At 47.6% G+C, this 14,115-nt stretch overlaps 1 long non-coding RNA gene across 1 annotated transcript in view; it reads right to left on the bottom strand.

Annotated features, from left to right (window-relative positions):
* The window catches only part of LOC144370364 (uncharacterized), an 82,095-nt gene that overhangs the window by 37,631 nt on the left and 30,349 nt on the right, over positions 1-14,115 (bottom strand). Inside the window, exons 2-3 of the long non-coding RNA XR_013430347.1 lie at positions 10,964-11,213; positions 9,378-9,420 (exon numbers count right to left, since the gene is read on the bottom strand). This is a non-coding gene — a long non-coding RNA (uncharacterized LOC144370364). The remainder of the gene's footprint in view (positions 1-9,377; positions 9,421-10,963; positions 11,214-14,115) is intronic.

Raw genomic sequence — 14,115 nt, 5'->3', positions numbered from 1 at the left:
CCATATCCTAGAGGAGGTCAGTGTGTGTCCCAGAAGCCCACGGCAGGCCTTTGTGAGGCTGTGGGCAGTGGCAGCGCTGGGCTCTCTGGGGGCACTCACACGTGCTCAGCTGCCTGAAGAGGCCGAGGGCCTGCACTGCCCGCCCCGTGTGCCTGTAGGAACCCCAGCACCCTACTCTGTCCTCTTCATTAGGAGTCCTCCCGTTCAGCGAGGCCTCTTTCCTCACCACAGCAACCTTCAGTTAATCTCACTCACCTTAATTACTGCAGCACTAAATCAATACTCAGTGATTGAGTCAATCATCTAATCTTCCTGGGCTTTAAGGATCGTTTAGAGTTGATCCCCGGCCTCTACAGTGAAAAGATGGCACTCGGCTTCCCGCTAAGCGGCTGTAATAAAAGTCTGACGGTCCCCTAGAGATGGCTCACCCAAGATCAGTCTCCATTCAGCTTGAGTGATGTCTTTTATTTCTCCATTCTCTATCCCCCAAACCCTAGCACAGCTTCTGGCCAAGAGTGGGGGCTCAGGGGGTTGGTTCCATTAGTTTGTGCTCTTGGCCTTGATCCCAGTGTCTGCCACAGCCAGCCACGCCCCTGCCTGGACACGTGTCTCCTGCACCCTTGGGCTTTGCCCTGTGACTTGAGCAAGCCTTACCTGTCTCCACACTGAGTCTCTTAAAGCACAAGCAGGTCTTAGCGCTCTTCAAAACAGAGCTGAGGCCAATCTCTGCCTTCACATCTTCTCTCCCCAAGCCCTCAAAAGCCACTGATCCCAACCCACCAGAAATCGCCCCTTGTACATAGATAACATTTCTTCTCCAAATGTTCTCAAAGTTTAATCTCTGTCTGCAGATAGAGTTCCTGTATTAAATGACAAAATCAAAAATACGACCTTTCAGAATGTGGCAGCAGGTCGTAAATCAGTGCACGGGGAAAATGTGGGTGGGGTCAGGGCCAGGATGCCTGTGTGGCCTGGCCAGAGGGTCAGGGAAGGGAGCTACACAGGAAGTGGGGCAGTAGGGTCAGGTCCCTGGGCTGTGAGGGGCAGGCCACTCAGTTGCCCACCTCCAGATCTCAGGTCAAGGACTGGAAATGCCTACAATGGCCCTGTTGTACATCCTTCCCCTCGATGCACATGTGGGTCCTAAACCCCACACATGATTAAACCACCGGGCATAGTTGGCAACGCCCCTGGGTGCAACACACAGACATCTACTGTGAGCCAGGGGTTGGCCAGGGGCTTGGCCACCTCTTACCCTCTGTCCAGTGAAATCCCACAAGATGGGCAAAGCCAACCTCTGGACACAGCAGAGGGCCTGGGGGACGTTGTGTGGGGCCCAGACAGGCCTGGACTTGCAGAGCCCCGGGTGCTGGCCTCAGCGGTGGACAGTGGACCCTGGAGCCTCGCGTGACGCAGCACAAGCCCTCTACTCCCCTGTGTTACACAGGAGTTGTGTGCTGAGGCTGCCTTGTCTGGAGGTTCCCGGCTTCTCTCAGTGAGTGTGTTTGTTGTTTCCTTCAGAAGCAACGCTGTCATTTTAAATTAAATTGCTGCCGCTGTGGTTTCCTCACCGTGTGCCTTAATTCACGGGAATCCAATTGCGCTCTCCCCGGGAGGCTGTTTAATGTAGTGTCAGAGCTGAATAAATAATCACAGACACATCGGGTTCCCACGTCCACTGCTTCAGGGAGGCCACTGTCCAGCCTGCCTGCTCCCTGACTCCCCGGCCTGCTGTGCCCGGGGAAGCCAGGCCCTGAGGCTGGTGTTCTCCCTTGTGCTTCGATGGCTGTGGAAGCCCCTTGCTGCTGTTGGCCTGTGCTGTCCCTGATTTAGACTTGGAGAGTCTCCACAGTTACAGCAGGTGGGGGTTGGTGGTCCATCCCTCCGTCCAAGGATGCTGAACCTAAAGCCAGAAGAGCCAGGCTGCCTGCCTGCCCCGAGAACACTGGGGCGAGGGTCCCCAGAGCCTGGGCTGAGGTGGCCAAAACAGGGAGAGCTCCTGACTCTTTTGAGGGGGTGGGGTGCAACCATGGGCCATAGAAGGCTATGGGGGACAGGGACTCCGCCTCCTAACTCTAGGTATGCAGCAAAACAAGGATAAGGGGAAGCCAGGAAACACCTCCATGGGGATGTCCCTGTAGCAAATGTGGGCTGGGGTGACAGGAAGGTCCTGACTCAGGAAACAGGAGCAAAGGTTCCAAGTCTGCTCCACTGAGGCCAAGGTTAGCAAACTATTTCTGATTTTTAATAATGGTGATTAAAAATAACCCAGAGATAGAATCACTCTGCAGCTGTGCACAGTTGCCCAGCAGGTCGGCCTCAGGTTCCCGCTGCATACTCCACGATATCCCCAGATGTTAATTCTTTGCTGAGTGGGGTGTGATTGCTGCCCCAAGCAGGAGCAATGACCCTGAGAAAACACCCAGATGTGTGTACTGCTTTAGCTCCCAGGGACAAGTTCCTAACCCAGGACCCTGCATGAGCATCAGCAGCAGAGGGCACTTCAAGAGCTCAGAATGGCAAGCAAAACATTGGGAAAAGAAGAAGCTAGTAGTGACCACTGAGGCCTCCTCTGGATGTGCCTGCAGGACACACGCTTAAAGTCTACACAGCTTCTGGGTTTCATGCCTCTCTTTTTCCATCCCAAGATAAGCAATTACACAACATCAAAAAATAGTTTTTTCAATTACTTTAAAAAAGAAAAACAACTTTAGGCAGCATCAGGGTTGGGCCTTGAATGACCTGAAGACCCTCGTTTTGAAGGTTTGGTCCCCACCTGAGGTGCTATCAGGATGTGATGGAGCCTTTGGGATGTGGGGTCTTGTGGGAGGAAGTGGGTTCTGCAGGAGTGTCCCTGAGGGGTTTCGGGAACTCCAGCCCCTTCTCCTCTTTGCTTCCTGGTGGCACACCCCTCCCACCGTGAAGTCCTGCCCCACCACAGGCTGAAAGCAATGGGTGGTGACACAGAACTGAGACAACTGAGACCAAGAGCCAAAATAAAGCCTTTCTCCTGTAAGTGGATTATCTGGGGACTTTGTCACGGCAAAGCTACTAGCACGGCCACCTGCACATGCACGTCCTCCTCAGGAGACAGCCCATCAATGTCTCCGACGCTGAGAGGCCCTGAATCGCCCCCGTGGAGCCCAGCCTGCCCTGCTCCTTTGATGGTTCACATGAGGCACGCTGGGCAGGGCGCCCCTGCAGACGAGATCCCAAGTAGCGTCATATCCCACTGGTGTTCCTAGAAGGCACCGAGGGATGGATTACGCTGTAACAACAAGAGTCGGAGACGATCACCATCGGCTTCTCTAGGTGTGGCCTGATGACTCCAAAGATGGGACGTGACAGTGATAAAGACACACTACGGGGTGTTAAACCGCATGGCACGGGACGTCCTCAGCATTAGGCTGCCCCCACAGGGCAGCTGCTCCTCCTGCATCACCCTGAGGTCTGTAGGCAGAACCGTTGCCAAACGTGTGGCCACATGTGGGCTGCATCCAGGGTGCTTTGTGCTCTTTGTCCTCCCTGTTTAGCTCTAAGCTCTGCAGACCAGGGGCCCCTCTGGGCTGACTGAGGCACATCAGCACCAAACCTGATGGCCCAGGGTCACAGGGGCTCTGAGTCCTGCTGGGTCCTGTGAAACTGCGGACAGAACAAGAGGACAGAAAGGAGGAGGGGAGACCAGGAAGGACAGGAAGCCAGAGGCTACCCTTTAAGAATGAAAGGCGCAGGTCAGCCCAGAGGATGGGCAGGCTGAGGAGGGAGCCTGCAGTGGCTGGAGAGGCTGCCAGGAGCGGCCAAGCAGCAGGACCAGGAGCATTCAAGCAGGGAGTGCTAGGAGGATGACCGTCGCCCAGGAAACAGGACCTTAGCAAAACTGACCAAAGGGTGATGAGGCAAAACGCAAGAGGCGGCTGGCCACCAAGAAGGTCACATGGGGCCTGGATCCTCCCTGAGGTTCCCCCTGGACCTCAGACCCACATGTCCACCTGAACGTTTTCCCTGGGGCTTCTCAAAGAAATGTGAGCTGACCCTGGAACTCTGTCCTCACCCAGCCTGACCCTAGGGCCATTCAGTGAGCACCACCACCTGGCCACTTCCCAGGCTGAGGAAGCCACCTCTGAGAGCTCCCTCCCTGTCCTTGGCTGTCACATGCAGCCTCCTTCTACTTCTTCGTGGGTGTGGGATTGTCACCGTCTCTCTCCCACCATCTCCCACACGGGCGGAAGAATGCATGGGCTCCCCTGTGTGGTGGGATGGGCTGCCCAGCCTCCCTTGCAGTTAGCCGAGGTCACACACCACTCTGGCCAATGCTCTGAGAGCATGGTGGTGTGTTTGCTCCGAGCAGAGGTGACCAGTGCGTCCCAGCAGCTCCTTCCTGCAGGGCGTGGGGTGCTGAGCTGGGCTGTAGGTGGAGCAAGAGCACGGGGCACCAGGCAGGCCTAGGGCTCAGCGAGGACCAGACTGGCCCTGGGTCTGCAGAGACTCCAAGGTCAAGCTTCCGACCTGGCTCTGCTGCCTGGGTTAGAGGACTGCCTGCCTCCTGGTCTCCCTGCAGCCCCCTCACTGCAGTCCAGCCCAGCTCCAGACGCAGATCTGGTCTGTGTTCATGCACACAGTGCCCACGTGCAGGGACTCCCTCTCTCTGTCTCCTTGCTTTTCTTCGAAAAATGCCAGCGTTTATCTATATTATGCCAGGATATCACCCTCCTCCCTTGTCACCTTTGACACCCTCCATCCCCTCTCCTCAATGCCCAGGTGCCAGTCTCCTCTCCCAGAACCCTCACACACCCACCCAGGCCTGCAACAGCTTCAGACCTCCAGTCCCCACGCCCCTCTGCCATCGTCTGGGTGTCATCCCTAGGGTCCTCGCCATGGAAGGCCCTCCCTGGGGCTCTCCGCAGTGATTTCGACATCCCTCACTGAACCACACTTCTGCTTTATGAGCTTGTATTTCTGTGCGTAAGTCATGATTAATTGACATAATTATTTCTTCGATATTGATTCCACCTGATGCTGTGAGCTGTCCAGGTGCAGGAGCATGGCTACGCCCTGGCCTTCCCACCCCAGTGGAGATCTCTGCCCATGCAGGGACGCAGACGCTGTCTGTAGAGTGGACGAATACGCGGGAAACAAAGAGTGCCGTGGGGCGGGGCTCCGGGAGCACGGTGAGACTGGGCTCTCAGCTCTGCTCCACACCACTACCAGGCCCCATGTGGTCCAGATCAAGATTCAGGTGTGTCCTCTCATCCTGTATTAAGGCAGCCACACCTGGCAGCTACCGGCCAGCCCCCTCCTAACACAACACACTGGTTCCCAAATCAGGCTTCCTCTATTCTAATCAATCTGTTCACTGGTATCTGCATCACTGATTCTTCCCCTAGTGTGTACCATGTCAGGGTGGAGCATAAAATCTGAAAGTCATTCGGACCAATGCACCATGTCAGGCAGGGGTGAAATACTTCACCTGTCTGTCCCCAGATCTTTGCCTAAGATGTCCCTCGGAGGCGCACAGGTCAGCAGCAGTTACCAGGAAGGTGCATTGGCCAAACCAGGCCTGATCTGGATTCTGAACTCTCCACTTGTGGGACCTTAGATGAGTTGCAGAAGTTTTCTAAGCCCCTGTGCCTGCAACAACAGCAACATCTGCCTCCGGAGGCTTCCTAAAGACAGGGACTTGGGCTGCACATTATGTAGACCAGTGCCTGGCACCGCGGTCTGGCTCAAAAAATGTTAGGTATGCTCTGATAATTTGTCCTATTTCTGGATGTCCATCTGTTCCCTGCAACCTCCACCCATCTGCCCTGTAGTCCCTGTGGCTGTGCGGAATCAACCTGCTCTGCACCGCACATGGCAGCCCATCAGGCTCGGACAGGAGCTGGCATCCTCTGAATCCTTCCCCTTCCCATGGACACCCACTTCCATGGCAGCCTCACCCTGTGGAGCACAACCAGCCTTGACCCATGCTCTGGATGCCCCTGCATCCACCTGCCCTGAGACGCTTTCACTGGGACTGTCTATGCCCCCAAGGGCCGTATATGCATTTTCTGATTTGCTGGATGCCAGAGTCTCTCCTGAGCTGCAGCATGTCTAGCGCTTTCTTCCTGGAATAACTTTTTACTCAGAAATCAGAATGGGAGGATCTCAGTGGTGCTGTGTGGGGTGCAGGGGAAGAGCTGCTGTGCTGAGGCTGGTGAGTCACTCCGTGGCCAGCACTGAGGAAAAGGCGCCTGGTCAGGGACCCCACCAAGTCTCCCAGGGAGCGCGGCAGCAGGCCAGACTCCTGGTCCCGAAAGGACACCCACCCTTGGGGACCCTGGCCCACGCTCACCATTCCTCTGCCTGCACCCCCAGGACTTTCCACTCGGTGGTGGTCTCCTGGCCAGGCCTGGTCTCCTGCCCCACCACAGGGAGAACAATGCCCTGGGCCCCTCTGCCACACCAGACCCCCGTGCTTCCTCCTTCCCTGGCTTCCAGGTGAGAGCTGTTGGCCCTGTCCCCCACACCTGGGCCAGCTCCTCACACAGGGCCAGCCTCCCCAAGGCCAGGCGCACTCTTCTAGGTAGGACCCAGGTCGCTGTGTGAGAATACGCGTGTCTCTCTGTTGACATTTAAATAACGCCATCTTTCCTCCAGACCTGATGGCTCATATCCTCTTCCGCCAGGGTTCTGCGTGGCTGCGGGGACTCCCTCCACCAGTGGCCTCCGCACATCCCTGTGACTTACAGAGAGGGGTGTTCCTCCTCCTCGGTTCGGACTCTGAGGCTCTGTGAGTTGGTGGCCTTGTCTAGGCCCACAATGAATCTGTGGCCAACTTTAACACAAATCCAGTGGCCTGAACTCGAGGAGGAGATGCCACCCTAACACCTGAGGGCACATGGTATTCAGAAGCAGTGTCATTGTCCCTTTCCCTGGTAGGTATGATGCAACATGTCCATCAGTGTGGAGACCCAGTTTCCACTTGTACTGCTCTGAGCGGAGAGTTCTAACCTAGAGTTGGGTTTCCAGAGAACCAGCCTCCACAATCCACTGGTTCCAACACACTGAATACAACTGCTGCCCGGCGGCCTGTCCACAGAAGCCCTGGTCCCATTGACTCCCAGGACTCCATGCAAGCAGAGATGGCACAGGGCCTCCTTCTGCCAGGCAGGGGTAGCAGTTTGATGGGGTGGTGTGGTGTGACCCCTGGGAGGCAGCAGAACAGGCAGCACAGCCACATGGGGAGGACATGGAGGGGGGCAGCACTGCAAAGTTCCTGAGTGGATCACCATCGACTCGCTGCTGGGTTGACTGCAACGCTGGGTGACCACGGGCTTTGTGCCCACCTGGTGCCCACCTGGCACCCACTCCACTGCTGAGCCCCCCAGCCCCCATATTTCCTTTTAGCACACACACCACATTCTCTCTTCCAAATAGTGTCAGAGATTCTACTCATGGTTCTCACACCAGCCGCCCGAGGGTCAGAGAGTGGTGCCCTTCTTAATCCCACTTTGCACCTGAAGAAACCCAGGTCCCCAGGGCTCAGTCCATTGTTCACCATGAGACCATAAACAGGTGACATCTGGACCCGACTCCCGGTGCCTGTCCACAGACTCCAGGGCAGTGACGGTGGCCTGACGAGCAGGTGTATGGCTGCCATCGGCTATGGTGGGGAGAGACGACTCCTGCCTCCTCCTGCTTTCCCTGAGCCTCCAGAGCTGAGGCCCAGAGAAAGCCTCCTCAGTGTCAGCACCTGCTCACCAAAGCCACCTCATGCACACATAGGAGAGGCTCACAACTGAACTGCATAGCCCCCCAGCCCAGGAGAGAGGGGACAGACACAGCTCACAGGGCCAGGATGCAAGTGGGACATTGAGGAGGACTGGCCTGGAATCCAAGGCTTCCCAGGCCAAGGAGGGAGCCCCTGCCTTGACACACCATTTAGAAGGCTAAAAGAAATACTGATTTACTTCTTCTCTAAAGCAATACTGTTCAACAAAATTATAATGCAAGTTCCACATGTAATTTTGAATTTGCTAATAACTATGCTAAAATGATAAAAATACAATTTTAAAACACTTACTAAACATGCCAAATATTATTTCAACATGTAATAAATATCTTTAAAATATTTATTCTTTTACAAATTGTACTAAGTTTTCAAAATCCAGTATGCATTTCACACTTACAGCATATCACATTTTCAACTAACCACAACATCCTGGTCCATAGTCAGAATGTGGCTAGTGGCTACACTATTGAGCAGTATACTTTTTAAGTAATATTTTGAGATCTAAAATACCACTCTGTTTATAATTAGTTCACATTCATGTCTCCTTTTTAAACTGAAATGGCTGCGACTACAAATATAAGCAAAACTGTTAATTCACTGGATAAATCAGGATCAGATCCCCTTTATCTGGGGATCTGGTTAACACAATAAATAGAAAATGGATTATTCCTTATTATGTCTCAAGTAGACTTCAGAGATGGTGCTGATCAACATGAGCAAACAGAATTTGTAGCAAAAACACAGGTTAAACACCAAAATATTTTTATATCAAATCATAACACTTTCTTAATTATAGCATCCCTTCCCCTCTCATTCTTGAGCACATACTTCTATGCAATTTATTTATAATATTGCTCTCTAAATTTGATAAATTTTGTCAACCACACAGTCACCATTCAAAAATAAACAAAACACTATATAAAACAGAAATAAAAAAAATCAATCAGCTACTTTTAATACAATTTGTCAACCAACCTTAAATTCTGAGTTCCACTGAATTTGATTCTTCCCACAATTCCAATTAATTTACTGCTAAGAATTTTCCCAAGTCATTAGGATATTTGCTTAAAATGTAAATAATTCCAACAATGTGTTTTCTAGAAAATAACAACTACAACCATAGCTTAGCACATAAAATTTTTCCTTTAGGCAAGTTACTGAACAAATCAAACAGATACAACTATACTCCTGTTTAATTATTTTACATTTTGTAACACCATATTTAACAATTTCTAAATTTGGAAAATCAATTCAGATTGCACACAAGCACTAACTTTAAAACTTAAAACCTTACAGGTTTCTACAAAATACTTGTGAATAAATATATTCCACAGAAAAACAACAGAAAAATCAACACCACTCAAACAAATCTCAGCAAGAAGCACAAGATCACTATATTCATAAGTACAGAATATATGATACATGCTAATAGTATTTTTCTCCTAATTTAATTCACCTAGGCAATTTTTGTTTAAAGCACTTGCAAAGCTTTAGGAAAGCAAACATAGCTAGCCTCTTCTGCTGCACATACATACAAGGATAATACATTCATCTCCTGATATTGTTCCAAAATTTAGAAATCAAAACAACAAAATTTGTTTCTTACCTGCAGTTAGGAGAGGATTAAGGGTTACTTCAGCTAAATCCTTCTGAATTCCATTAGTGAAATGGGAACAGACAAAAAAGATTTGAGACAGTCTACAGAATAACCAGAAAATCAGAATGCCCTCTACCATCATGCAGGTAAATGCAAGGCTGGTTTTGCCTTCAGTAATGCTAACATGGCTGCTTCCTCTTTGTTCTCAGAGGCATAACCCAAACTCCTTAACAGAAAATTACAGATTTTTTCTCACTTGCTACTGTAAATAGATAAGTCATTTACACCTGATTTGAGAAAGTCCTTCACTACTGCTCAACAAAAGGATATAAAATCTATTTTAAAACTCTTCTTACCAAAGAAATTCTCTTTTCAAGCTTATATGCAAATGAGACAAAACGGAAGGAGGAAAAGCACTAGAATATTTTTGACAATGACTTCAATACACTTTTACTGTGGTAAAAATTAGAAAGCTATTGCAAGAGTACATTAATAGTTTTGTCAATATTTTATCTGTTTAAAAAAAAAGTTTAAAATTTACAAATACCTTTACCAATGAAAAACTTCCAAGGACTATTTTAGCAATCTTAACCATTTCTTTTCTCTGATCTTAGGTACAGCACGTAAATTTAAATTTCATACTCTTGGAGGAAAGAGGGCCTTGAGGTAAGGGGAAAAAGAGCATTCTCTGATTTTCTTGAAATTTAAAATGTTTTCAAAAGTTGTTTAATTTTCTCTCCATAAGATTACAACACACTGAGAAGAATTTTAAATTATTTCAAAGACTGCTGCTATTCAATATAATATTCTCAAGTTCATTAGTGTTTGGTTAATGGTGCAATGACGGTAAAAATGTATAGAAAAATAAGAACATGAATCGCTATAAAATACAATAATTGATAAGTTTTTATATATTTTTTTCCTTTTAGTTGTGATCAATGAAAAACAACAAAACATCAACATTAGGTAATGCTATAGGTACATTTTATGTTTGATACAAGAGTTCTACTCAATACAACCACTATCACTGATGGAGTCCCATTGATGGATTTTTTTTGCCATCATAGAAAATAAAAGTCAGCAGGAAACAAATAATCTTTCACTTACAACCAACAAAATGTTTTTTCCTGCTGTTGATTTTCACTACTATGTCAAGAACATCCACGAGTTTTAAAGATGTGCAAAGTTTTAACAGCAAAGTGACACCTGAGATTGTTAATGGCTACTTTCCAGTTTTATTTGTTCTCACAAGAACAAGGAGGGATAACTATAACTACAAAAAATTATACCTATTATGCAGGATTTAAAGACTTGTTTGTAAAACTAAGCAAATTTAAAATCTGTTTTCAAAAAAAGCCAAGGCCTGACATTCAACATTTTTTAGCAAATATAAACTTTTTTGATCATTTCCTTTCATGAAAAGTGACACATTTCCTTTTATGAAGCTGCCACCACAGATGCCTGGACTGACACCCACATGGACACATGCTAATTTTACTCAAGAGTATAACTCACAAAAGGAAACAAAAGGAAGCATCTAATTGCTTGGAAGACAACCTGACAATGTTACCTTTTAGCACTAGTGGATAACTTACCAGCACCAGCAGTTTTGCTACAGAGTTTGGTGGTCTTCTTCCACTGGGTGGCAGAAGGTTCTTTCTTCATGATCTTCAGGCTCTAGAGCAGCAGGGTCTTGCTAGTCTGAATCTGAACTGCCAGTGCTGGTGCTGGGGCTGTCATCATCATCGGACATTTGCTTATCACTGGCCATCTTCATGAAGTTTTCTAGGTGATAAGTTTTCCAAGTTTTCCGGCAGGAACGAGGCCACGGCAGGAAGGAGGCCACTGAACAGAAAAGAGAAAAGGGAAGACATGTTAATCTAAGAAATCAATTAACAGCTTTTCCTTATCTTAATATCATTCCCAAATTGTATCTTTATAAAAAGGCTTCAAAAGTGTTCACATTTATTGTATGAAAATGTTACTGGGGATAGGATGAGTCTTACAATGCCAGCTCTCAGGGACTGTGGAAATAACCCACTCACGTTTTTTTCCATTCCTTGGATAATCTATCAATTGTCTACTTTCTCAGAAGGCATGAAAAAGATTTGCTGGGGAACTTAAGGCAAGGAGTATTAACAACATATGACACACTGTAAATAACAGATTTTTATGAAAAATGTTAAAAAGTCACTACAGGTCTAAATATTCACAGACTGACATGGGTCAGAGCTACCAAATTCCCTTTCCCAGAGGAAAACATTCCCTGTTATCCGCTCATATGCTTACTTAAGGTGAACATTCCTCTTCTATGCACTTAAAACCTTTAAACACAACACTGGAAAATTTAAAACTCAACTAACAAGCTGCCCTAGCCTTTTCCAGGGCCAGCAGTGAAGATTCATCCAGCCATCACCAATGGAAAAGCAGAATCCAAACTGCACTTTCTGCAAAGCTCCCCACTTCACCAATGTTCCTTGCTCTATCTTTACATCACCGGGGTCATTTTATCTAAAATTAACGAAAAGAAGGGTAAAAACCCAAGGAAAAACAACAAAGCCCCAAGAACTGCAACAAATGTCTGCGCCCTCATAGGCGAGCCTGCGGCTGTTGCTGCTGCTGCAGGCGTCCACGCAGCTCTGCAGCCCTTTGTGGGGAAGGCAGCCCACAGACATCTCACTACCCAGCTGCCAAGTTTTAGGGGCAGCCAAAAGGCCCCGCAGCTTGCGGACACCAGTAGCGCGGACACCCTGCAACAACGTAGCTGCCGCCCCAGTGCCCTAACTGCCCACCCCCCAGGACCCCAGCCCCGTTGCCCAACCTTGCCGCCTGAAGGAAGCTGCCGCTGCCCCTACTGCCCCCCAAGCGGACCCCAGCCCCGCTGACTTACCTCGAGGCTGGAATGAAGCTGCCGCCGCCGTGGCTACCACAGCCCTAGCTGCCCCCAAAGCCGACCTCAGCCCCGCCACGAAAGAGGCCTTAGCAGGAAAGAGGCCGCTGAAGTCCCCACCACCGGCCGGCCCCCCTACCCCCGCCGGCCGGCCGGCAGGAACGAGGCCACGCCGGGTGGCGTGGCCGCTGAGGTCGCCAAGAAGGAGGCCGCTGAGGTTGCCAAGAAGGAGGCCGCTGAGGTCGCCAACGCCGGCCCCCAAGCCCCGGCTGCCTTACCTCTTGGCAAGAACAAAGCAGCAGCTGACACTCAGGGTGACGCCCACGGGAGCCCAGACCCGCTGCCTTACCTCCAGGAGGGAGGGAAGCTGCTGCTGTGTCGCCCATGCAGACCCCAGCCTCGTGCCACAGTTTTAACTTATAATTCCCTGATATCTAACAATATGACACTTTTCTATACTAATTTATTTACATCTTACATAAGGACTAATTCCAAATGGATTACTGTACAACATAAAAATATGTAAAACCATAAAACTTTTAGAAAAATACATAGGAGGAAAATCTTTGTGACTTTGAGTGAGGCAAAAGATTCTAAATTGGATATCATCAATATTTTTGTTACATTTGCCCTGTGAAAAGCTTTTAAGAGAATAAAACAACTAATCACAAACTGGGAAGGAATATCCACGAGTCACTTTTTCTGTTAAATACTTTATATACAGAATACATAAAAATTTATCAATCCAATTGTATGAAATCAAGCAATCCAATTTTTAAAATTGGCAAATGATTTCAACATTCATTTTGTAAAAAAGAGAGATGTGTGATGTTCAAATAAATTGAGTATAGAAAAGCGTCAACTAGTAACCTCACACATTTCTGGTGGGGATGCAGAGTGGTATAACTTGGTAAAACAATTTTTTAATACAAACTAAAATACATAATGGTCATATGACCCAGGACCCTACCGTACTGTTTTTATTCAAGAGAAATAGAAATTAATGTTTGATAGAAAACCTGTGTGTGGATACTTCAACAGCTTTATTGACAATTCCAAAAGGTACAAACAATCTAAATGCCTTTAAATCAATGAAAGTATTAAAAAATTTTATATTCACAGAATAGTACTTAGCAATAAAAGAATCAAACATGTAACGATGTGTATGAATTTGAATGTATTAGCCTAATGTAAGAACCAAGACTCAAAAGACTGCAAATATGTTCTTCCATTTGCATGGCATTCTGGAAAAGGCAAAACTATCAGGAGAGAGAACAGATCAATGGGTTTTATGAGTTAATGAATGGTTTCAAAGAGATTGACTATAAAGAGGAGGAGGAAATGTTTGGGGCTGTTAAAATCATTCTGTCTCTTGATTTTAATGGTGCTCACATGACTGAACATATCTGTTGATTTTCATTGAACTGCACAACAAACAGTAAATTTTCTCATATCTAAATTTTAAAAGTAAAGAAACCCATTTATCTTATGCTATTAATAGGAATGTGGTGAAAAGAAATAGGGAGATAATGATGTAACTATACCATGTTTTGATCATCTCACTGAAGATGATCAGATAACACAATCAGAAAACCAGTCTGTGAGAATTCCAGAGACCATCCTTAAAATTTCTTCAAACCCTGATCTAAACTTCTGTCAAAGTGTGATCAATAGTTTGTAAAAAAAAAAAAAAATGTGACAAGCTGGTTCATATGGAGGTAATAATTAGAAAACTAGAGTGGTGGAATTGCCCAAAACATTGAGTTTATTCAAACTAATGAAATACATCAAACCATGACATGTAGAAATATGTTGCAATGAAATATGAATATATGTAAACACGTGTGTATGTATATA

The sequence above is a fragment of the Ictidomys tridecemlineatus genome, chromosome 14 (assembly GCF_052094955.1).
Source record: "Ictidomys tridecemlineatus isolate mIctTri1 chromosome 14, mIctTri1.hap1, whole genome shotgun sequence".
Classification (NCBI taxonomy): Eukaryota; Metazoa; Chordata; class Mammalia; order Rodentia; family Sciuridae; genus Ictidomys; species Ictidomys tridecemlineatus.
This window is presented reverse-complemented; position numbering and strand designations above follow the sequence as displayed.